This window comes from Triturus cristatus, chromosome 4_2 (genome assembly GCF_964204655.1).
Source record: "Triturus cristatus chromosome 4_2, aTriCri1.1, whole genome shotgun sequence".
NCBI lineage: Eukaryota > Metazoa > Chordata > Amphibia > Caudata > Salamandridae > Triturus > Triturus cristatus.
This window is the reverse complement of record NC_140586.1, coordinates 684,892,610-684,917,929: the sequence shown is the minus strand read 5'-3', so window position 1 is coordinate 684,917,929 and position 25,320 is coordinate 684,892,610. Positions and strand designations below refer to the sequence as shown.

General features: G+C 46.1%; 1 protein-coding gene across 1 annotated transcript in view; it reads right to left on the bottom strand.

Moving 5' to 3' along the window:
- Nucleotides 1-25,320, bottom strand: part of DAB1 (DAB adaptor protein 1) — a 3,595,579-nt gene that overhangs the window by 1,511,505 nt on the left and 2,058,754 nt on the right. Inside the window, exon 6 of the mRNA XM_085602501.1 lies at nt 18,464-18,537. The gene's annotated coding sequence lies outside the window, so the exon portion shown is untranslated. The remainder of the gene's footprint in view (nt 1-18,463; nt 18,538-25,320) is intronic.

Sequence of the window (25,320 nt, the reverse complement as noted above, 5' to 3'; positions counted from 1 at the left end):
TACACTACACAAATGCCAATGCACTACCCTAAACCCTAAAACACTAGCCCCAGCATGACCCCCTACACTACCCAAACACCACTGCGCTACCCTAAACCTTAAAATACTATCCCGAGCACGACCCCTACACTACACAAACACCACTGCACTACCCTAAACCCTAAAACACTACCACCAGCACGACCCCCTACACTACCCAAACACCACTGCACTACCCAAAACCCTAAAACACCACACCCAGCATTCCCCCCTACACTACCCAAACACCACTGCTCTAACCTAAACCCTAAAACACCACCCCTAGCACGACCCCCTACATTACCCAAACACCACTGCGCTACCCTAAACCCTAAAACACTACCTCCAGCACGACCCCCTACACAATATATATTATCTACTGGCGGTCTCCAATATTATCTACTGGCGGTCGCCAGTAGATAGTTATAGTTAGGATCTAGTTTCCATACTAAAAGCGTTTTTCGTTTTCCCAATAACTTTGGCGCCAGTTGACGAATCTTTGTGAAATTTTCAAAACTTATGGCCCGCTCCGGTCAGCACCTATCCTGAAAGTTTGGGGGTGATTTGCAAATCAGGGGCCGAGAAAAAAGGGGGGGTCCCAAAACATGTTATTTGCATGTTATTATTTACAGGAAACTTTAGACATGGCTACAGCTCGAACTGCTGAACGGAATTACACCAAGTTTGGCAAAAAGGTAGCCCTTGGTTCAGAAAGAGACCTTTTTGTTAAATGGTGTAAATCCGTTAAGTAGATCCTGAGAAATTTTAAAAAAGAGGTCGAAAAATGCATTTACCATAGGAAACTTTAGACACAGCTACAGCCTGAACTGCTGATTGGAATTGCACCAAATTTGGCAAAAAGGTAGTGCTTGGCTCAGAAAGCATCCTTTTTTTAAATGGTGTAAATCCGTTCAGTAGTGTTTCAGATATTAAAGAAAAAAAATCTTTATATATCTGGGCGGAACCTAACTACACAAGCACAAACTTGGCTCTAATTGGCTGCCAACGCTTCATTCCAGGACGTGTTGGCAGCCATCTTGGTGGAATGCGTTTTAGGTCTCGCCTAGCGATGCAGCGCATGCGCTGCCCACTACACAAACACCACTGCACTACCCTAAACACTAAAAAAATACCCCAGCATGACCCCTACACTACCCAAGCACTACTGTACTACCGATAAGCCTAAAACACTACCCTCAGCATGACCCCCTATACTAACCAAACACCACTGCACTACCCTAAACCCTAACACACTACCCCCAGCATGACCCCCTACACTACCCAAACACAACTGCACTGCCCCAAATCCTAAATCTACCCCCAGCATGACCCCCTACACTGCACAAACACCACTGCACTACCCTAAACCCTAAGACACTACCACCAGCACGACCCTTACACTACCCAAACACAACTGCACTACCCTAAACCCTAAAACACAACACCATGTACTACACAAACACCACTGCACTATACCAAACCCTACAACACTACCCCCAGCATGACCCCCTACACTACACAAATGCCAATGCACTACCCTAAACCCTAAAACACTAGCCCCAGCATGACCCCCTACACTACCCAAACACCACTGCGCTACCCTAAACCTTAAAATACTACCCCAAGCACGACCCCTACACTACACAAACACCACTGCACTACCCTAAACCCTGAAACACTACCACCAGCACGACCCCCTACACTACCCAAACACCACTGCACTACCCAAAACCCTAAAACACCACACCCAGCATTCCCCCCTACACTACCCAAACACCACTGCTCTAACCTAAACCCTAAAACACCACCCCCAGCACGACACCCTACATTACCCAAACACCACTGAGCTACCCTAAACCCTAAAACACTACCTCCAGCACGACCCCCTACACAATATATATTATCTACTGGCGGTCTCCAATATTATCTACTGGCGGTCGCCAGTAGATAGTTATAGTTAGGATCTAGTTTCCATACTAAAAGCGTTTTTTGTTTTCCCAATAACTTTGGCGCCAGTTGACGAATCTTTGTGAAATTTTCAAAACTTATGGCCCGCTCCGGTCAGCTCCTATCCTGAAAGTTTGGGGGTGATTTGCAAATCAGGGGCCGAGAAAAAAGGGGGGGTCCCAAAACATGTTATTTGCATGTTATTATTCACAGGAAACTTTAGACATGGCTACAGCTCGAACTGCTGAACGGAATTACACCAAGTTTGGCAAAAAGGTAGCCCTTGGTTCAGAAAGAGACCTTTTTGTTAAATGGTGTAAATCCGTTAAGTAGATCCTGAGACATTTTAAAAAAGAGGTCGAAAAATGCATTTACCATAGGAAACTTTAGACACAGCTACAGCCTGAACTGCTGATTGGAATTGCACCAAATTTGGCAAAAAGGTAGTGCTTGGCTCAGAAAGCATCCTTTGTTTAAATGGTGTAAATCCGTTCAGTAGTTTTTGAGATATTAAAGAAAAAAAATCTTTATATATCTGGGCAGGACCTAACTACACAAGCACAAGCTTGGCTCTAATTGGCTACCAACTCTTCATTCCAGGACGTGTTGGCAGCCATCTTGGTGCAATGCGTTTTAGGTCTCGCCTAGCAATGCAGCGCATGTGCTGTCCACTACACAAACACCACTGCACTACCCTAAACACTAAAACAATACCCCAGCATGACCCCTACACTACCCAAGCACTACTGTACTACCCATAACCCTAAAACACTACCCCAGCATGACCCCCTATACTACCCAAACATCACTGCACAACCCTAAACCTTAAAACACTACCCCCAGCACGAGGATCCCCTACACTAGCCAAGCATCACTGCACTACCCTAAACCCTAAAACACTACCCTCAGCATGACCCCTTATACTAACTAAACACCACTGCACGACCCTAAACCCTAACACACAACCCCCAGCATGACCCCCTACACTACCCAAACACAACTGCACTACCCTAAATCCTAAATCTACCCCCAGCATGACCCCTACACTGCACAAACAGCACTGCACTACCCTAAACCCTAAGACACTACCACCAGCATGACCCTTACACTACCCAAACACCACTGCACTACCCTAAACACTAAAACACTAGCCCCAGCATGACCCCCTACACTACCCAAACACAACTGCACTACCCTAAACCCTAAAACACAATCCCCTATACTACACAAACACCACTGCACTATACCAAACCCTACAACACTACCCCCAGCATGACCCCCTACACTACACAAATGCCAATGCACTACCCTAAACCCTAAAACACTACCCCCTACACTACACAAACACAACTGCACTACCCTAAACCCCAAAACACGACCCCCTACACTACCAAAAACACCACTACACTACCCTATAATCTAAAACACTACCCCAGCATGAGCCCCTACACTACATAAACACCACTGCACTACCCTAAACCCTAAAACACTACCCCCAGCATGACCCCCTACAGCACAAAAACACCACTGCACTACCCTAAACCCTAAATCTAACACCAGCACGACCCCCTACACTACCCAAACACCACTGCACTACGCTAAACTCTAAAACACTACCCCCAGTATGACCCCCTACATTACACAAAAACCACTGCGCTACCCTAAACCCTAAAACACTACCCCCAGCACTACCCCCTACACTACACAAACACCACTGCGCTACCCTAAACCCTAAATCACTACCCCCAGCACTACACCCTACACTACCCAAACACCACTGCGCTACCCTAAACCCTAAAACACTACCCCATCACGACCTGTACGCTACCTAATCACCACTGCGCTACCCTAAACCCTAAAACACTACCCTTAGCGCGACCCCCTATGCTACACAAACACCACTGCGCTACACTAAACCCTAAAACATGACCCCCTACCCTACCCAAACACCACTGCACTACCCTAAACCCTAAACCCTAAAACACGACCCCCTACCCTACCCAAACACCACTGCGCTACCCTAAACCCTAAAACACTACCCCCAGCATGACCCACTATACTACCCAAACACCACTGCACCACCCTAAACCCTAAACCACTACCCACAGCATGACCCCTACATTACACAAAAACCACTGCGCTACCCTAAACCCTAAAACACTACCCCCAGCACTACCCCCTACACTACACAAACACCACTGCGCTACCCTAAACCCTAAATCACTACCCCCAGCACTACACCCTACACTACCCAAACACCACTGCGCTACCCTAAACCCTAAAACACTACCCCATCACGACCTGTACGCTACCTAATCACCACTGCGCTACCCTAAACCCTAAAACACTACCCTTAGCGTGACCCCCTATGCTACACAAACACCACTGCGCTACTCTAAACCCTAAAACATGACCCCCTACCCTACCCAAACACCACTGCACTACCCTAAACCCTAAACCCTAAAACACGACCCCCTACCCTACCCAAACACCACTGCGCTACCCTAAACCCTAAAACACTACCCCCAGCATGACCCACTATACTACCCAAACACCACTGCACCACCCTAAACCCTAAACCACTACCCACAGCATGACCCCTACACTACCCAAACACCACTGCGCTACCCTAAACCCTAAAACACTACCCCCAGCACGACCCCCTTCACTAACCAAACACCACTGCGCTACCCTAAACCCTAAAACACTACCCCCAGCTTGACCCCCTACACTACCCAAACACCACTTTGCTACCCTAAAACCCTACCCCCAGCACGACCCCCTACACTACCCAAACACCACTGCGCTACCCAAAACCCTAAAACCCTACCCCCAGCATGACCCCCTACACTACCCAAACACCACTTTGCTACCCTAAAACCCTACCCCCAGCATGACCCCCTACACTACCCAAACACCACTGCGCTACCCAAAACCCTAAAACCCTACCCCCAGCACGACCCCCTACACTACCCTAACACCACTGGGCTACCCTAAAACCCTACCCCCAGCACGCCCCCTACACTACCCAAACACCACTGCGCTACCCTAAACCCTAAAACCCTACCCCCAGCACGACCGCCTACACTACCCAAACATCACTGCGCTACCCTAAACCCTAAATCTACACCCAGTACGACCCCCTACACTACCCAAACACCACTGCACTACCCTCAACCTTTAAACACGGCCCCCTACACTACCCACACACCACTGCACTACCCTAAACCCTAAAACATGACCCCCTACACAATACAATCACCTCTGCACTACCCTAAACCCTAAAACATTACCCCCAGCACAACCCCCAACGTTACCCAAACACCACTGCGCTACCCTAACCCTAAATCTACCCCCTGCATTACCCCCTATACTACCCAAACACCACTGTGCTACCCTAAACACTAAAACCCTACCCCCAGCACGACCGCCTACACTACCCAAACACCACTTTGCTACCTTAAACCCTAAAACCCTACCACCAGCACGACCCCCTATCCTAACCAAACACCACTTCGCCACCCTAAACCCTAAAACCCTACCCCCAGCACGACCCCCTACACTACCCAATCACCACTGCGCTACCCTAAACCCTAAAACCCTACCCCAGCACAACCCCCTACACAACCCAAACACAACTGCGCTACCCTAAACCCTAAAACCCTACCCCCACCACGACCCCCACATTACCCAAACACCACTGCGCTACCCTTGACCCTGAAACCCTACCCCCAGCACGACCACCTACACTACCCAAACACCACTGCGCTACCCTAAACCCTAAATCTACACCCAGTACGACCACCTACACTACCCAAACACCACTGCACTACCCTCAACCCTAAAAAACGACCCCCTACACTATACAAACACCGCTGCACTACCCTAAACCCTAAAACACTACCCCCAGCATGACCCCCTACGCTACCCAAACACCACTGCGCTACCCTAACCTTAAATCTACCCCCTCATGACCCCCTATACTACCCAAACACCACTGCGCTACCCTAAACCCTAAAACCCTACCCCCAGCATGACCCCCTACACTACCCAAACACCACTGCGCTACCCTAAACCCTAAAACCCTACTCCAGCGCGACCCCCTACACTACCCAAACACCACTGCACTACCCTCAACCCTAAAACATGACCCCCTACACTACACAAACACCACTGCACTACCCTAAAGCCTTAAACACTTCCCCCAGCATGACCCCCTACACTACCCAAACACCACTGCACTACCCTAAACCCTAAAACACTACCCCCAGCACAACCCCCTACACTACCCAAACACTGCTGCACTACCCTAAACTCTAAAGCACTATCCCCAGCATGAACCCCTACACTACCAAAACACCTCTGCTCTACCCTAATCCCTAAAACACGACCCCCTACACTACACAACCACCACTGCACTACCCTAAAACACTACCCACAGCATGACCTCCTGCACTACACAAACACCACTGCACCACCCTAAACCCTAAACCACTACCCACAGCATGACCCCTACACTACCCAAACACCACTGCGCTACCCTAAACCCTAAAACACTACCCCCAGCACGACCCCCTTCACTACCCAAACACCACTGCGCTACCCTAAACCCTAAAACACTACCCCCAGCTTGACCCCCTACACTACCCAAACACCACTTTGCTACCCTAAAACCCTACCCCCAGCACGACCCCCTACACTACCCAAACACCACTGCGCTACCCAAAACCCTAAAACCCTACCCCCAGCATGACCCCCTACACTACCCAAACACCACTTTGCTACCCTAAAACCCTAAAACCCTACCCCCAGCACGACCCCCTACACTACCCTAACACCACTGGGCTACCCTAAAACCCTACCCCCAGCACGCCCCCTACACTACCCAAACACCACTGCGCTACCCTAAACCCTAAAACCCTACCCCCAGCACGACCGCCTACACTACCCAAACATCACTGCGCTACCCTAAACCCTAAATCTACACCCAGTACGACCCCCTACACTACCCAAACACCACTGCACTACCCTCAACCTTTAAACACGGCCCCCTACACTACCCACACACCACTGCACTACCCTAAACCCTAAAACATGACCCCCTACACAATACAATCACCTCTGCACTACCCTAAACCCTAAAACATTACCCCCAGCACAACCCCCAACGTTACCCAAACACCACTGCGCTACCCTAACCCTAAATCTACCCCCTGCATTACCCCCTATACTACCCAAACACCACTGTGCTACCCTAAACACTAAAACCCTACCCCCAGCACGACCGCCTACACTACCCAAACACCACTTTGCTACCTTAAACCCTAAAACCCTACCACCAGCACGACCCCCTATCCTAACCAAACACCACTTCGCCACCCTAAACCCTAAAACCCTACCCCCAGCACGACCCCCTACACTACCCAATCACCACTGCGCTACCCTAAACCCTAAAACCCTACCCCAGCACAACCCCCTACACAACCCAAACACAACTGCGCTACCCTAAACCCTAAAACCCTACCCCCACCACGACCCCCACATTACCCAAACACCACTGCGCTACCCTTGACCCTGAAACCCTACCCCCAGCACGACCACCTACACTACCCAAACACCACTGCGCTACCCTAAACCCTAAATCTACACCCAGTACGACCACCTACACTACCCAAACACCACTGCACTACCCTCAACCCTAAAAAACGACCCCCTACACTATACAAACACCGCTGCACTACCCTAAACCCTAAAACACTACCCCCAGCATGACCCCCTACGCTACCCAAACACCACTGCGCTACCCTAACCTTAAATCTACCCCCTCATGACCCCCTATACTACCCAAACACCACTGCGCTACCCTAAACCCTAAAACCCTACCCCCAGCATGACCCCCTACACTACCCAAACACCACTGCGCTACCCTAAACCCTAAAACCCTACTCCAGCGCGACCCCCTACACTACCCAAACACCACTGCACTACCCTCAACCCTAAAACATGACCCCCTACACTACACAAACACCACTGCACTACCCTAAAGCCTTAAACACTTCCCCCAGCATGACCCCCTACACTACCCAAACACCACTGCACTACCCTAAACCCTAAAACACTACCCCCAGCACAACCCCCTACACTACCCAAACACTGCTGCACTACCCTAAACTCTAAAGCACTATCCCCAGCATGAACCCCTACACTACCAAAACACCTCTGCTCTACCCTAATCCCTAAAACACGACCCCCTACACTACACAACCACCACTGCACTACCCTAAAACACTACCCACAGCATGACCTCCTGCACTACACAAACACCACTGCTCTACCCTAAACCCTAAAACACTACCCCCTACACTACACAAACACCACTGCACTACTCTAAACCCTAAAACACTACCACCAGAACGACCCTCTATACTACCCAAACACTACTGCACTACCCTAAACCCTAAAACACGACCCCTACACTACCCAAACACCACTGCACTTCCCTAAACCCTAGAAAAGTAACCCCCACCCCATGCCCAATCCCCCTTACCTGTCACTCCTCTTGGTTCCTGCTTCACAACGTCTCTGAGGGGCGGTGCATGTCTTTGTGAGGAAACAGAGCAGCCTATGTTTCCTTACAACGAAGTGGATCGTTTTAAAGGCATGCATGGAAAATGACAATGCGTTAAAAAAAAATGCGTAGTAATGACTTCGCGATGTACAATGCATGCATGGTAATGCATGCGTTGTAATGGTATTGCGAAGTTAAAAAGTCATTGTAACAGCTGTTTACCGATCGAAGCTGGCCCCTGTTCTTCAGTGAGTTTTTTATTTGATTTGGAGGAAGGAATGTGTTTTTTTACCGAAAAGTGTATTCCCGGCTGTTGTATTGTGAAAGTGTCCGCGTGGCCAGGTTTAATTTCCGGTGAGAGAGTGGAAGAGTCGGTTTTGATCTAAAGGAGTTCTGTTGTTGGACAGGGCCGGCGCGACACGTCATCAGAAAACACAGCTAATGGAAAGCGTCCTCCCCGAAGTGTGGAGCAGTGCCATGAGAGGTCAACGAGTGTACGTCCCACTGCAGTTTGACCGTACTGTGCCGTTCTAGGTTACGGGAGGCAAAAGCGGCATCTGTCGCAGGTCCTCATGTACACTAAAAAAGGACCAAATGATGCTTTCCTTTCTTTTCTTCTTCTGCTGCACCATCTGTTCTTCCTCCTCTACTGCAAGTGGATCAACTTCGGCAAAACTAGAAGGCATAGTTGTATTAAAAAAAAAAAGCACACAAAAAAGGTATATTAATATAAAGAGAAGTATGAAACAGGTCTTCTCTCTATCAAGGACAAGAAGTAAGGGAAATATCAGAAGGATAGATCCTCCCTCTTTCACAATGAAATTGATTTCAAACAATCAGATTCCTTTTTTCTTTTGCTGACATGAAGTCGCATAGGGTGCACGCACTCGTCACGCACCCTTCTCGCACCCGCGAAAATCATATAAATCATTATACACTATAAATAAACATTTCTATAAACTTTTAATAAGTATATTAACAAAACTGTTCAGTCTAATATTATATTCAAACTTTATTCGGCTCGATCTCAGCGCGATCACGGCCCCTGAAATACGCGTGGGGAGAAATTGCACACATTAAGCGGCTAAACCGCGTGTTTCGTAACTTTACTTTCGTCGCAACTATATTGACAATAATACTTGAAAAATACTTTTATTAATAAATTTAGACAAACACTTAAAGGAAATCTTTTATTTATAATTAATTTAAAGATATTTCATTCTTTACAAATTACGCCAAAGTCGCGACCCCAGTGCGAATTTTCAAAATGGCTACCGGAATGCACGCAGCCATTGCTTTAGGAAGCGCAAAGGGTGCGCGACCTCTGTATAATATTACCAAAAAAAAAAGAATGAATATAGTTTTCCTAACTAAAAATTATTCACAATTTTTTTAAATAATATATATATGTATAGAAAATTTAAAAAACATAGGATTGAGATACATTAGACTTACAAATTTTCATTTAAAAAACCTTTGAAATTCACTGAAATAACCATAGGTTTCAGGCACATTATAGTTAGAAATTAGCATTTAAAAAACCATAGAAATTTACTAAAAAAAACATGGGTTTCAGGCTCGCTATAGTAAGAATTTAGCATTTAAAAACCATAGAAATTCACTGAAAAAAACATTGGTTTCAGGAACATTATAGTTAGTTGGACATTTCACTCGTACAAAACCATAGATATTCCGGTGTTATAGTTAGTTCAGCTAACTATAACTTGCGCCCCCCCCCAATGCACTGATGATGACATCACAAATTACATCATTCATGACATGGTCATTGACATCACTGATGACATCACTGATGATATCTGAAATGACATCACTGATGACATCATCCACGTGAAAATCTGATGCACCTCCTCACACCTGAATATAACCTTTGATACAGCCACTCTAAAATACAGACTACTATTTTCGAAAAATAGACACATCAATACCAGTTACTAAATACGCGCTGACAGATTCCTAGGTCTACAGCAAAACACACAAGATGATGGACGGAATGTTGCACATTGGCAAAACATTCACCTCCAGTCACAGATCTGGGTTTAATCCATCGTTATATTGCTCAACACGCCACCCCAGTTCAGACATGGCCATATGCAAATCAGTCTTGACCCTGTGCCTCATGAGAACAGTCCAGCCCGAACTGCCAAGCCATGTCTTCCCTGGACCAGAATCAAGCATCCTAGGACCGGTTTTTGGGTTTCACCCCTCTTCAGCCATGATAGCTTGACTCCAGTGGCGTAGTGAGCACGGGACCCATGTCTGGGCATACCCTTCCCACATAGGGCGAAGAGCATAACACACAAGATGATGGACGGAATGTTGCACATTGGCAAAACATTCACCCACAGTCACAGATCTGGGTTTAATCCCAGTTCAGACATGGCCATATGCAAATCAGTCTTGACCCTGTGCCTCATGGGAACAGTCCAGCCCGAACTGCCAAGCCATGTCTTCCCTGGACCGGAATCAAGCATCCTACGACCGGTTTTGGGGTTTCACCCCTCTTCAGCTAGGATAGCTTGGCTCCAGTGGTGTAGTGAGCACGGGACCCACGTCTGGGCATACCCTTCCCACATAGGGCAAACAGCAAAACACACAAGATGATGGACGGAATGTTGCACATTGGCAAAACATTCACCCCCAGTCACAGATCTGGGTTTAATCCATCGTTATTTTGCTCACCACGCCACCCCAGTTTAGACATGGCCATATGCAAATCAGTCTTGACCCTGTGCCTCATGGGAACAGTCCAGCCTGAACTGCCAAGCCATGTCTTCCCTGGACCGGAATCAAGCATCCTAGGACCGGTTTCAGGGTTTCACCCCTCTTCAGCCAGGATAGCTTGACTCCAGTGGCGTAGTGAGCACGGGACCCACGTCTGGGCATACCCTTCCCACATAGGGCAAACAGCAAAACACACAAGATGATGGACGGAATGTTGCACATTGGCAAAACATTCACCCCCAGTCACAGATCTGGGTTTAATCCAACGTTATTTTGCTCACCACACCACCCCAGTTCAGACATGGCCATATGCAAATCAATCTTGACCTTGTGCCTCATGGGAACAGTCCAGGACGAACTGCCAAGCCATGTCTTCCCTGGACCGGAATCAAGCATCCTAGAACCGGTTTCAGGGTTTCACCCCTCATCAGCCAGGATAGCTTGACTCCAATGGCATAGTGAGCACGGGTCCCACGTCTGGGCATACCCTTCCCACATAGGGCGAACAGCAAAACACACAAGATGATGGACGGAATGTTGCACATTGGCAAAACATTCACCCCCAGTCACAGATCTGGGTTTAATCCATCGTTATTTTGCTCACCACGCCACCCCAGTTGAGACATGGCCATATGCAAATCAGTCTTAACCCTGTGCCTTGTGGGAACAGTCCAGCCCGAACTGCCAAGCCATGTCTTCCTAGGTCTACACACGCATCCACTCATTCACCCCTACAGTCACTCATACATGCAGTCACTCATCAATACAACACTATCATATGCACTCATACACCTATACAGACACTCACACACTGCCACATATCCAGAGTTACTCACACACCTAGTCAGTCATGCAAAGAATCAATCATACTTCCATTTACTCACCTATACAGTTATACAGACACCACCTCACAGATACTAACACATAATTACTCTTTTATAGAATCACTGATACAAATACACACTCCTCCATGCAGCCACTCTCGCAATTACTGACTCTCACATATAGTTATTTATATACACCATCATTCACTTATACTGCCTTTTACATATGTACTTAATTGCACGTGTACCACTGAGACATCCATTCACTCACCAACACACCCATACACACACTCACTCACCCATACAGCTGTTTCCACATGCACTCTTGAACCCATACACCCAGTGAATCAACCACTCACACATCTATGCACAGAGGCACACACCTCCCACCCACCCACTCACACTCAGGCAGCCATACAAATACTCAGGCAAGCAATCAATAACCCATATAGACACTCCTGCAGCTACTCACCAACCCATGCAGCAGCTTACACAACAACAGACTGACTGATACAGACTTTCACACAATTTAGTCACTAACCCATGCATTCAGAAAGACACATTTAATCACTCACTTATACAGTCAGTCATGTACCTACTAAATCCTCCATACAGACACTTATACACCCACTTATTCTTCAATACAGCTTGGCATATATATATAATTCAAATTTAAACTTTACGGAAACACACAGTCACTGGATGATGTCATCAGTGATGTCATCAGTGATGTCATTTGGGATGTCATCAGTGATGACATCCCTGATGACAGTGATGTCATTTGGGATGTCATCAGTGATGTCACTGACCATGTCATGAATGATGTAATATGTGACGTCATCAGCAGTGCATTGAGGGGGCGCGAGTTATAGTTAGCTGAACTAACTATAACGAGTGAAATGTCCAACTAACTAAAACGTTCCTGAAACCTATGGTTTTTTCAGTGAATATATAAATATATATATATTATATATTTATATACATATGTGTGTATTAATTAATTAATTAATTACTCAGTGGCAGTCCCTACTGAGTGTTTATAGTTAGAATCGTGTTTCCATTGAAAATGTATTTTTTGTGTTGCTAGTAACTTTTGCTCTGTTTGATGAATCTCCCAAAAACTTTGGAGGGGACACATCAAACAAGGGGCGAGAAAAATGGGGGGTCCGAAATGGAACTTTAGCCACAGCTACAGCCCAAACTGCCAAACAGTTTTACATTAAACTTGGCAGAAACCTAGATCCTGTTCCTCAAAGAGTGCTTTTTGTGATTTGGTGTAAATCCCTGCAGTAGATTTTAAGCACTTAATGCTTAAAAGCTTTGTGTAGGTCACTAAGCTGACAGCTGGATAATGCACTGAACCTGCTGAGGTATCAGCTCGGTAGTGTAGCTTGTTGTTGTCAAGCTCAACACTACAGCACAAACCTGCAAAGTTGATGGTAGTCAAGCTGCAGGGCTAGCTTCTGTCACCATGGCTAATATCGACGTGATAGCCATGTCACCGTGGTTGCAAACATCACACAAGCTGTAGCTGATGCTCTGCAGTGGTTATCAATAATTTCAGCAGACATACCACATGTTGACAGTAATTTTTAATTCTATAAGTAGTCTGCAATCCCTGGAGAAATATTCACTGAATTCTAGTTCACATAATCTAGGTCTATAAGTGTAAACTAGGATAGTAAAGAATGGCTAGCTAGTTCAATTCAATTCAATTTGTGAGCTTTTATTCGGTCAGATAAATCAACCATATAAGCAATACATCCATAATACAATCTGATTGGAAGAAAACAATAAGATCTAAAAACAGTGGGGATAACATGTAGTTAACTATACCAAATCTGGGTAACCAGACTTTAAATTTTTCACAGGACACATAGTCCAAAACAGCTCCTTCTTAAATGCTACAAGATATGTGAAGAAGAGAACTGCAATGGACAATTAAAATGCTTCCTCACTTGTATACACAAAATGGTTAATGCATTCAGAAAAAGAAAAACATCCTGAAAGTATTTTTAGCGCCTACGGCGTGCATTAATCATGCTTTCAAAGAGAAGTTACTTTCACAGTACTTAAACCAAGATTAATTGGTCCATCTGTCCACCATCTAGCGCGTATGAAAATATAGTAAAACAAGAGCATATGAGCATTTTAGCATTTGAAGAGCTACGTATGTCAAGCTATATGTCAGGATTACAGACAAAAACAGTATTGCAATTTACCAGACCACTCGTAATGAGAGCCATAAATTGGGACTTTTGTGCAGACATTTGGTCATGAATGCAAAAGATATAGGTAGATCAGGTGCCACCTAAGTAAACATTGCTGATAAAAATAGCATGGCACACATAGACAAAGCCCATGAACAGGTATCCACGATTATAGGTACTCTAATACAAACTTTTGCCATTCTTCTGAAAGTAAATATAATATAAATTTTATTTTCAGTAGCGGCTTATCCCGGATGGGGTGGTGTGGCAGGGTGGTGGGGTGGGGGTTAATTGATACATTAGAATGGTCAGCCAACTGGATGACCACTGCCTCCTCTAAATCCTCTTCCTTCTTCTTCTGCAGTCCAGCCGGCAGCAGGAAGCACCTGGCACACAGGCTTACCTGAGCCATGTGATTGGTTTGAGTGCCATGGATCCGTGCTCAGTCTCGAAAAGAGAGCCTGTGCATGTTCCTGACCAGGCTGTGTAAGCAGCCGGGTAGGAACATGCAAAGTGTGCATGAACTGTTTGGTTGGCCCAAGACGGCTGATCAAACAGTTCATGCACACTTTGGGAGTGCAAACCACTCCTCCGCTGACCAGCCATGCCCCGTTTCACACTGCACAAAGGCTGCACGCAATTGGAAAACTAAAATGATAATAACGATACGTTATTGTCATTTTATTTTTCCTTTTTGGGCAGTGAGGTAATGCTCCTCCGCCTTAGCGGAGGAGCCGCCACTGTTTATTTTAATTTTGTTTACACTGCTTGTATAACAGACCCATCGATTTCTAGATGTCTTAAAGCAGAAGGTATTGGGACAGGGCAGGATTAACCGAATAGCCATGCTATGTGTACCCGTAAGGGCAAATGACTAATAACTATATTCAAAGTATTACTTAAAATAAATATACTCTGATTGACAAGATCTTGACCAAGTACATGTACAAATATAGGAATATACAGACATATCATTAGAGGTTCTTGACCATATACATACACCACAATTCGATGTCTAGTCAAAGGCAGTCAGCGATTTTTCCTTGAATTTAATCTGATTTTACTTTACAACGTGAAAGACAAGCATGAATAGTCAGTACCTTCTATAATAAATATTAGATGCTTGACCATCTTTTTAAATGCATTTGAGAAGTAAGACGAAGACCATAAGACAATGGGTGGGGACATAGTGATATCTATACACTCCAGCACTCTACCCAAGACACCACACAGGAGCTAGAACATTCTTAGTAAAGCCAGTGATCTGAAACACAAGGAGGGCAACATGAAATAATTAAAAGAGCAGCACCTGACTTCATGACCTGGACCTCTCCCTACTTGTGAGTGAGGCAATTTGCACCTTACAAAAATGCAACAATTGATTCATAAGTAGACCCACATTTCTCCAAATTCATACTCGAGTATTTAACTTTGACAGAAGCAAATGGCTATCAATGACATTGCTCAAATCTAGACAGCAATAAACAAAAATGTAAAGGAAGAAATGCTTGAATGAATGTAAGTCTTTAACGATTGCTCAGGGCCCAATTCCTGTCCATCGTTTTTCACCTACACTGCCAATGTAGACAAGGATGGGACATTCGCAAGTTAGCTTGGGTCCTGTTCCAGAGGGAACAGCCTAGCACTGACTAACAAACAAGGTCTCTTCTCAAGGGACAAATTTCCAAACTAGACTAGTTTTTTCCAACTTATTCTGTGAGGTGTAGTGTCAACCCTGCGGCATAGCAAGTACGTGATCTTGACACACTCCTCACACTTAGGGCACCTACTACAACAAAAAACAAAGTGATGGAAGGCATAGATGTTCCCTCAGATATGATTATAAGCAACACCATATTGATTTCAGCCTACTAGGCCTCATCAGTGACAAACAAATTGGGTTTTGTGGCATAGTAACTATCTGCGTTTAGCCATCATCTTTGGAAGTGAATTAATCTGAGTCCCTGGTGATAAGTCAGGCCACAATCCAGTCCATGAATTCTCATCTACTATGCTACTCTTAATAGACACAATAATATGCAAATATGTTGTGCCCTACTCAGAACTGTCCACCCCAAAGAGTCAGCTCGTATCCCTATGAACACAAGCAGCCCCAGAGAGTTTTCAGCTTCCTTATGTCTCATCATTAGGTACAGCTCAAGCCATGTTTTAAAGTGAGCAGGGAGCCTATGTCTGAACATTATCTCCCATGTTTAAGCCATTTACTCCAACAAACAACAAGATGATGGAATAAATGACTGAATTAACCTCAGCCACTGGTGATTATGTGGGGAGGCTTCCAAGTCAATTATTTTTCACTCACTGTACCACTTTAGACAGAGACCAGCCAAATGCAAATATGTGCTGGTCCTTCTCCAGTAGGAACAGTCCAGCCCATTGTATTCTCCTCCGAGTGATACCCTAAGTCCTAAGAGCATGCCTAAAAGTGATTCCCATGCTAACCATTCCACAGGAATCAGATTGCAGCTGGCTCATGAGGCCCAGATAGACCAAGAACCATCTGGGGGTGCTTGTTTTCAGCTCAGAGTGGACACGTCCATGCAGTTCAGGCTGGACTGTTACTTTTGGAGTAAAACCAAGACTGACTAACGAGGGTGGGTCTTGTCTGTAGTGGCACAGTGGGCAAAAAATATGGACAGAAATGAGGCTCACTTTGTCTGAGATTAACTCATCCATTTACACCCTTCATCATTTGATTTTTCAAACCTAGAAATCATTCACAGTATTAAATACGAATTTTTATTCAACATAAAATAAGAAAGTGGCTATGATCCCTATTAAAATGCTAGGATGACGTTCCACCCTTTTTCAGTGCAGTTTAAATTTGATGTTTAGTAAAGTATAATACCTGATTAGTCGTGTAGGCTAATTATGTGTTTTTGTAATAATGCTCTTTTCCCATTATTAGGAATTTCATTAAAGACACCAGGGGAAATAGGCCAAACCAGGGCTCACAAAATCTATTTCAATGAAACAAAACGAAGAGTAGCTTGTCAAGGCCTGGGCCTAATAATCACGGTTTTTTAAGTTGATTTTTAAACCATCTATTGAATGAAGCGGTTGTTTTACGAATGTTTACCCATTCCTCTCCCCGGAATGCTTTTTTTAATGGTAGAATTAAACAGTGGGTTTTATACATGTCACTGGAAGTCTTATGAAATGTTTCACAATATGCTCAGTGAAACACAAATACTATTTTTCGCATGTCCTGGCCCAATATGTGTTATTTTTTTAATAACATGGTTACAATAATTGGACGCAAACCCTAAGACATAAACAGAATGGGGCAGATTTATGTTAGATTTGCGCCACTTTTACGCCGCCGTTGCGTCACTTTTGTGACGCAGCGGCGGTGTAAACCCTGTGCCACGTTGCGCCCTATTTACATCGTGACGCATCTATGGAGATGCATCACGGTGTAAAGCCCTGCGCCACATTAAACCTGCGTCAGGTTTAATGTATGCAGGGCGGGCGTTCCAGCGGAAAAAGCCTTCGGAAAAGTGATGCAGTGAAATCTACAAGATTTCACTCAGTCACTTTTCCGACGCTGCTGCGTCAAAACCTTGCGCCTGCTTGAAGCAGGCGTAAGGCATGACGCAGCATGTAAGGTATGGGCAGCCCCAAAACATTGCTGGAGTTGCGTCGTGCTTGCGACACGACTCCAGCAATGCGCTGTCCTTACGCCATGAGATGCGTCACGCATCTGTTTATCCTTGTGCCACGATGCGCTGCATTGTAAATGCAGCGCATCTGTGGTGGTGCAAGGGTAAACTTGCGTGACGCATCTTTCCTGGCGCATCCCTGCTGATTTGCAGGGATGCGCCAGGAAACATAAATCTGCCCCATTGTGCTTATCAATTCTTTTCTTTTGAAACAAAAAGTCAGCGTTTACAAACTAGGCACACCAATCCACCAGACATCACCAGCGTGTTCAGCCATCTCTTTATTGTGCACTATAAACTTCAGACAAACAGGTAATTGATCTTTCCATGCCCTGGGCCAACAATCTGCGCATTCCATTATCTAACACTAAACAAACAATAAAATGTAGACTCTGAACATCTGAGCACACAAAACACTCATTAGTATTTGGCAGTTGTCAATGAAGTCCTAAAACAAGTGCATTACAATACCTGAGGAATGCAGAAGCATGCCTTTTGACCATTAATGCTAGCCCCGGATCACAGCAACCATTCCTTGTTCACAGCTGAAAACAGGAAAAGAAACACAATTGTAAGAAGTATTGAAGCAAAACTTTCTGGTTCGTCTTATGTGTGGTAAAAGTGTATTAAACAATTAGCAGAAGGAGCCTATCCATGTTGTGAGGATTTCACTTATTCAATTCTAGTTCAATTCCGTTGAGGCCACATTTTCAGGCTTATATTTGTATTCCGTTCCAAATTACATTTACGGTTGCATCTAAAACAAAGACAAATGTTTGATGGAAGTAGGCCACTGCACCTGATGTTTTGTGAAATTAGAGGCAGTTCTCTTCATTCTTAGGAATATACTACCAGATGTTAGACAAATAGTTAAAAATTCATCACTCATGAATTCAGCAACAACTAAAAATCAGTTCAAGTCACGCAATTTCCCAGGGTCCCCCCAAAGTATCTGCAGTGCCAGTCTCACGTTATTAGGCTCTGTGAGCGGCGACTGGGCTCTGAAACTCTCTAAATAGAGGACAAACAGAGTCAAGCACCTCTCACTAAGCGGCACTCTGGATCCTTAGGGCTGCTCAGCTCGAAAAACAAGGTACATTTCAGAAACTATTTGTGAAGTACGGTGTGCAATAAACAGCATTACATTCCTAACCAACTTTAATTGAAATGCAGCCTTTCAGATACAAAATCACAAAAGTGTGTAAAATGCATTCAGTGACGATCAGGGGGTTCAAGGATAATAGTCCACAGACTCATTTGCAAGCTGTTCATCTATGTTTTTCTTTCTTCTTCGGACCTTGACCTGCAGTTTTGATTTACTTTTAATATGTTTAAGGCAGTCCTAAATAGTGACTCTAGTGGCCTCTAGATTTGGCTTTGGTGTCCGTGGGTAGGAGAGACCTTAACACAGTGTACACATGTGCAGTGGCGGCTCCGACACTAAAGCGGATGAGCGAACCCCCACTGCTATTTAAGCAGGTCACAAAAAAAAAGATAATACAGGAGGTTATTATCATTTTTTTTTATGCGGCACTCAGAGCCAGGAGGGGCTGGGTCTGGGCTCCGTGAAGCCAAGCAGAGTGAGGAGTGGTTTGCACTCCTCTAAGTGCACACAAAAGTTTGGCTGGCCCTCTGGGGCTGGTCAAACCGTCATGCGCATTTGGCATGTTCTCAATTGGCTGTGTTGCACAGCCCCTTGGAGAACATGCCGAGCTTCCCCAGGCAATGCCTGAGCATCCAAACAGGACGCTCAGACCAAAAGGTACGTTTTTTTTTTTTAATTATTATTATTTTTTTATTCCATTTCCACCGCCTCGCCTGCCTCACCACCCCATTCTGAGGCAGCCATCATTGCTCATGTAGTTTCTCTCCATCTCTGCAGTGAATATCCTCTCTGGGCGACATTACTATTGGATCTGGGTGATAGTCCTGATTGATGAAGGGTTATAGAATAGTTGTATTTCAGGTGAGATGCCTTTTGACTACCAAATGACAATCCAGGTGACCAGCCCCATTCCCCTGTATTGGGGATCACTGCTTCAGCAACAGATTCCCTTGTGATCACTGGAATGACTATAAAAGCTATTCTGAATGAGAAAGCCTGAATGCCTGAGAACTAAGGGGTGACTGCAGACTCTACTGGGTCACTTGCATCCTTTCCCTGTGAGTGGACCAAATATCTCCTTTGTGAAAGAGCTGCACAAATTGAGGAAGAATTCTTCACATATCAAAACACCACAGTTAGCCCATCCCCAGCCCCTAGTCCTCAGCCTACCCAGGGTGTTACCTGTTTGATTGCACAGTCATGGCATGTGCGCTGAAAGTCCGCATACGCCTGCTCTGACTGGAAGCACGCTTGCCTTCCACCAGGTTCGACGATGCCTCTGAAGCCAGCATAGCCTGATTGAACATTGCTATTGTGGTGTGATGCACTGGGCTCCAGAAGGCAGATTGAAACTATAGTAATATGGTAATCCCACCTAAAGCACCACAGACCCTGGATCAGTGCTTAAATGCATCTTGGAGCTGTATGTAGCCTCAGGAGGAGTGTTTGGGGTATTGTACCCCTCCTAATAAATGCATTTTCTGATGAATATTTGGGTAAAGGGGCTTTCAGTCAGGTATTATGAGATGTATATCGGAGTTCACCAGTCATTTTTACATACACACAAAAAAACACTGTCTCCCTCTGTTTTGAAAGTCCTCATACATATTGGGTATTTCGCAAATATTGTGTTTTCTCTCTTGGTTCTCCGACTAATTCGCAATCCTCTCCTTTTCCACTGCCCATTAGGCCCCTCTCAAGTACTCTGCTTGTCTTATAATGTATTTAAACATCATATGCCAGCCTGATTGTCAACAAATCTGAAGCTCTCCCCCACCCCAATCTTACTGAGGAAGCTAGGGCCAAGCTGTCCAGCTCTCGGTACTCGCTTACCTGGGTGGAAACCATCAATGAGCCCAAGGGGTCTAAAGCAACCAGCCCAGAGCACCAAGAGCTATGTGCACCCATGAATGAAGTAAAGAAAAACAGGCACAAATCAGTAGGGAAGGGTTATAAGCAACAGTGGTAACATCATTCACAAAACAAGTGCAAAATTCACATGAGAATTCTCCATGGATAGAAATGTAATCGCTATGAAATGTACACAATCGCTGCTTTCTGGAGGCTTACACATTACCAATCATACATAATTCAAGCTCAAAGGGCCTACAGGCAAAACTGTCCTCAGAAACGTTTACAGCCAAATGTATTTCAATGCATTCCAAAGTAGGTAGTATTGTTGCTTTAACATATGATATTATTGCCTTACTTGTAGGGATCAAAAATGTTTATGGCAGGGAAGACCTTTTTGCCAAAACGCGAGCCTGTATAAAATGATCCATCTAAACAATTTTTATACCTGACAGGCACCATTATCACCCTTGACCTCAACAATTGCCTAAATCCTCACCATGCAATTGAGCCAATGTTCTCAACCTTTAAAGTCTTTGCTGTGCCATCACCCAACACACACCATCTTAGCAGATACTATACTTTAGTCTGCATCCTCTGTACTTTTCAGCAGTTTCCAGCGGCGGCTGGTGCAGGTAAGCGCGGTGAGCCGGGAAGTCGACAGAATAGGTCAAATAAATAAAACATATTCCACCATCTAACTACTTCCCCCCCCCCCCGCCCTCCATCGCCCCACCACGCTTACCTGCACTGGCCGCGACTTGTTGTTTCATGTCAGAAGAGTAATGCAAAATTACTTCAATTACGCAGATTGTTTTAGTCTACCCTCTCCGCAAGATGTTCCTCCATGTTCCTTCTTGTTTACCTTATGCTGAGTAGAGACTAACATTCCCGTTCATATCACTTCCATCTCTAAGGAAGGATGCAACATTTAATTCTCTGCCTTATTCATTTCCCATATGGGGGCTTTTCAAGCAACCCCTTTTCATTTCTTTGTACTTGTATGATCAGTCCTTACAGGGCAGGGCATTGTCTCAGCACATTGAATCATTTGTGCAATCTGTACTGCCTAAATGGTTGTGGCCACTAGTCTTTGCAAAGTCAAATTGCTAATTATACCTTGAAGTCACAAAAACAACAGGTTTAAGCTGCATAAATAAAGCTAAATATGACAGTAACTATAAAGCATTTACATTTAGCACTGCAATCTTTCCAGTAGAATGAAACTCAGTGACTTCCAGTCATTAACACACTCCTTCGGCACCCATCAGTTAAGTTGTATTTAGTATGCAATTCTACATGCATCATCACAGCCAGGAGGCTATGAAGGCCAGCTACTTTCCCCTGGAAGTTCACTTAGTACACAGACATACATCATACACGTTTCACCTCATCCATTCATTGTCCAAAATTCGCAAGTGTAATGGAAATCTTGGAAATCCCAAAGAGCACCTTACGGACACTATAAGGAGAATGGCAAAGGCAGCAAATGCGCAAAAGCATGGTACAATAACCTGACGTACATTGCCCAACACAGCAGCGAGGGTCTGAAACTAGGAGGCAAAAAAGCATTTCATTTTGGGGGTATGGTAGGATCATTGCAGAACACATTTCAACACATTTTCATTGACTTCCTAGTTGTATCGTTCAGTTCATTTCCTGTATGGGCCTCAGAGCACAGACCGTATCCATTTTTTTTTCTTTTATACTCTTCAAAACAATAAAACTTGAAAACCAGACCTGTCACAGGTGTTATGTGCTGGGGGGCACCCAGCGAGTACACTAAGTGCGGTAGGCGGGCAGCAAACTCTCCGGACTCGGGGGAGGAAAAACACACACCTACACCGTAGTTGTACTTCGGTGCACTGACCCGGATCATCCGGTCCAGCCCCCATTTATTTACTTGACCTCTTCCGGGTCACAGCCTAGACCACCCTCTCCGTGAGCAGGGGGGTGTTCCCCTTGAACATAACATTCCTCCTTTATTATGGCAAACAAAAACAAACACCAACACCGGGTGGAGAAAAACCTTCCAGTATGGAAGACGAGAGATAGAGAGAGCGAGAGAGAGAGAGAGAGAGAGAGAGAGAGAGAGAGAAAAGAGAAGAAAAATGAGAAGAAGAAAACACTGCATTTCTTTTCCTCAGTCCATCACAAAACCTTTCAGTCGAGACGACACCGCCGGATTGGCTCGTAGATGATATCTGTGTCCACCTCGACCTTCGCTCCCATCTCTACTGCCTTCAGCTCCAACTGCCCCTGGCGAATGTTCCACAGCTGCCTCGGGCATTGGGGGGGCTAACCCAGGTGAGACATTCTCCTCGTTGACAACGTCACCCATTGGTTCGCCATCCTCAGACTCTGGCACCACCTCACTTGGTTGTGCCGGGCACTGGTACTTTTTGAACTGGGAGACGTTCCTGGTAACTGTCTCGCGACCCCTCTGGGCAGTGATCATCGTGCCCTTTACTGTCTGGATCACCCAGGGCTCGGGTTCAAAAGGAAGAGAAAACTTCCCTCGGGGATGTCGATTCTTCACCAACACCAAATCACCGGCCACCAACGCTCTGCTTCTGGCATGGCGCCTCTGGGACATTCGGTCATTCTTAGCCCGCCTCTGTCGGAGGCGTTTGGATACTTGACGATATGCAGGCGAGGATGGTGTCACCTGAGGGAACACATCATTCAGCACCCGTTGATTACACAAAGACCCAGGGCTGGCCATGGTGGTCGAGTGAGGTGTTAGTCTGTATTCTTTCACGAAATTGTACAGGGCACACTCCATGTTCTGTTCTCGAGATATTGCTATCCGGAGTACTTTGTTTAGGGTGCGCATGAAACGCTCCGCTTCACCATTAGCCTGTGGCCACCGGGGTGTGATTTTCACATGTCGGACACCTCTTGACCGGAGGTATTCAGAGAATTCGTGGCTGGCGAATGGCGGACCATTGTCCGTGCGTAGCTCCTTGATTAGCCCATGGCTGGCCATGATTTTCTCGAACCGAGGTATGGCGTTGCTCGCAGTAATGGAGTCCAGTATCTCAACCTCGGGGTATTTTGAAAAGTCATCAATGACGACAAGCATGTGTCGGCCATCCGGTAGGCTCCCAAAATCAGCACTCACCCGGTGCCACGGGTGAGGAGGTATGTCTTCCGTCAGGATTGGGGCCGGCGGATCAGCGGGCCCCACCGCTTGGCAGAGTGCACAGGACCGGACAGTTCTCTCCACCACACTGTCCAAATCCGGGAACCACACCTTGCTCCTCAGGCGTGATTTTGTCTTAACCACCCCTTGGTGCGCGATGTGAGCTAAATCCACCACTCGCTGCTGTAGTGACCTGGGGATAACCAGGCGCGTACCTCTCATCAGACATCCCTCGGGGGACACAGCCAATTCGGACCGGACGTTGTGAAGAGCTTTCAACGCCACTTGTGCATCAACTGTACGGTGTGTCAGGTTCTCCAGCAGGGAATGCCACCTTCCTGATCCAATCGCTGATATCACCATCTCCCAGCAGTCATCTCGTTTGGTCGCCTCCAGGATGTCTTCTAGCCTGATGGGCAGAGGCCGAGAGCGTTCCACCACCAGCCTGACGTACTCCTCCGTCTCCTGAGCTTCAGACTCCTCTTCTCGGGTAACCGGCCGGGCATGTCTGGATAGGAAGTCTGCCGGGTTTTGTGTTCCGGGGCGGTAGATTACGTTGAATTGATACTCTTGCAGCTGCAGGATCCACTTTTCAATTCTTGGAGGTGGTTTCGACGACACGCCCATGAAGAGAGGAATCAGCGGTTTGTGGTCAGTGTGAACCGTGAACGGCTGTCCATAGAGATAGAGGTGGAAGTGGCGACACCCCCAATGTATCGCAATCGCCTCTTTTTCGATGTGTGAGTACCTTTGCTCTGTTTCCGTCAGAGCCCGGCTCGCGTAGGCTACCGGGGCCCACTCACCGTCCAGTTGCTTCTGGGACAGTACGGCACCCAAACCAATGGGGCTGGCATCCACCGATAGTTCAGACTCCCGGGCGGGGTCAAAATACGCCAAGGTTGTTTCGGCGGACAAAGCGTGTTTGGTGGCCTGAAAAGCATTCTCTTGAGCGGGACCCCATTCCCATGTGGCGGCGTTCTTCGTGAGGTCCCGTAGGGGTGCCGTTAGGTTCGTGAGGTTCCGGATGAACCGACCACAGTAGGTGACCATGCCCAGGAAGCTTCTCACTCCGGTAACTGTGGTCGGGGCAGGTGCCGTCTGGATGTCACGGACTTTCGCGGGGTCGGGCGACACTCCTTGTTGTGAGAAGTGATATCCAAAGAACGCTATTTCTTTTTTTAGGAATTCGCACTTTTCACGATGTAACGTAAGGCCACTGTCCTGGAG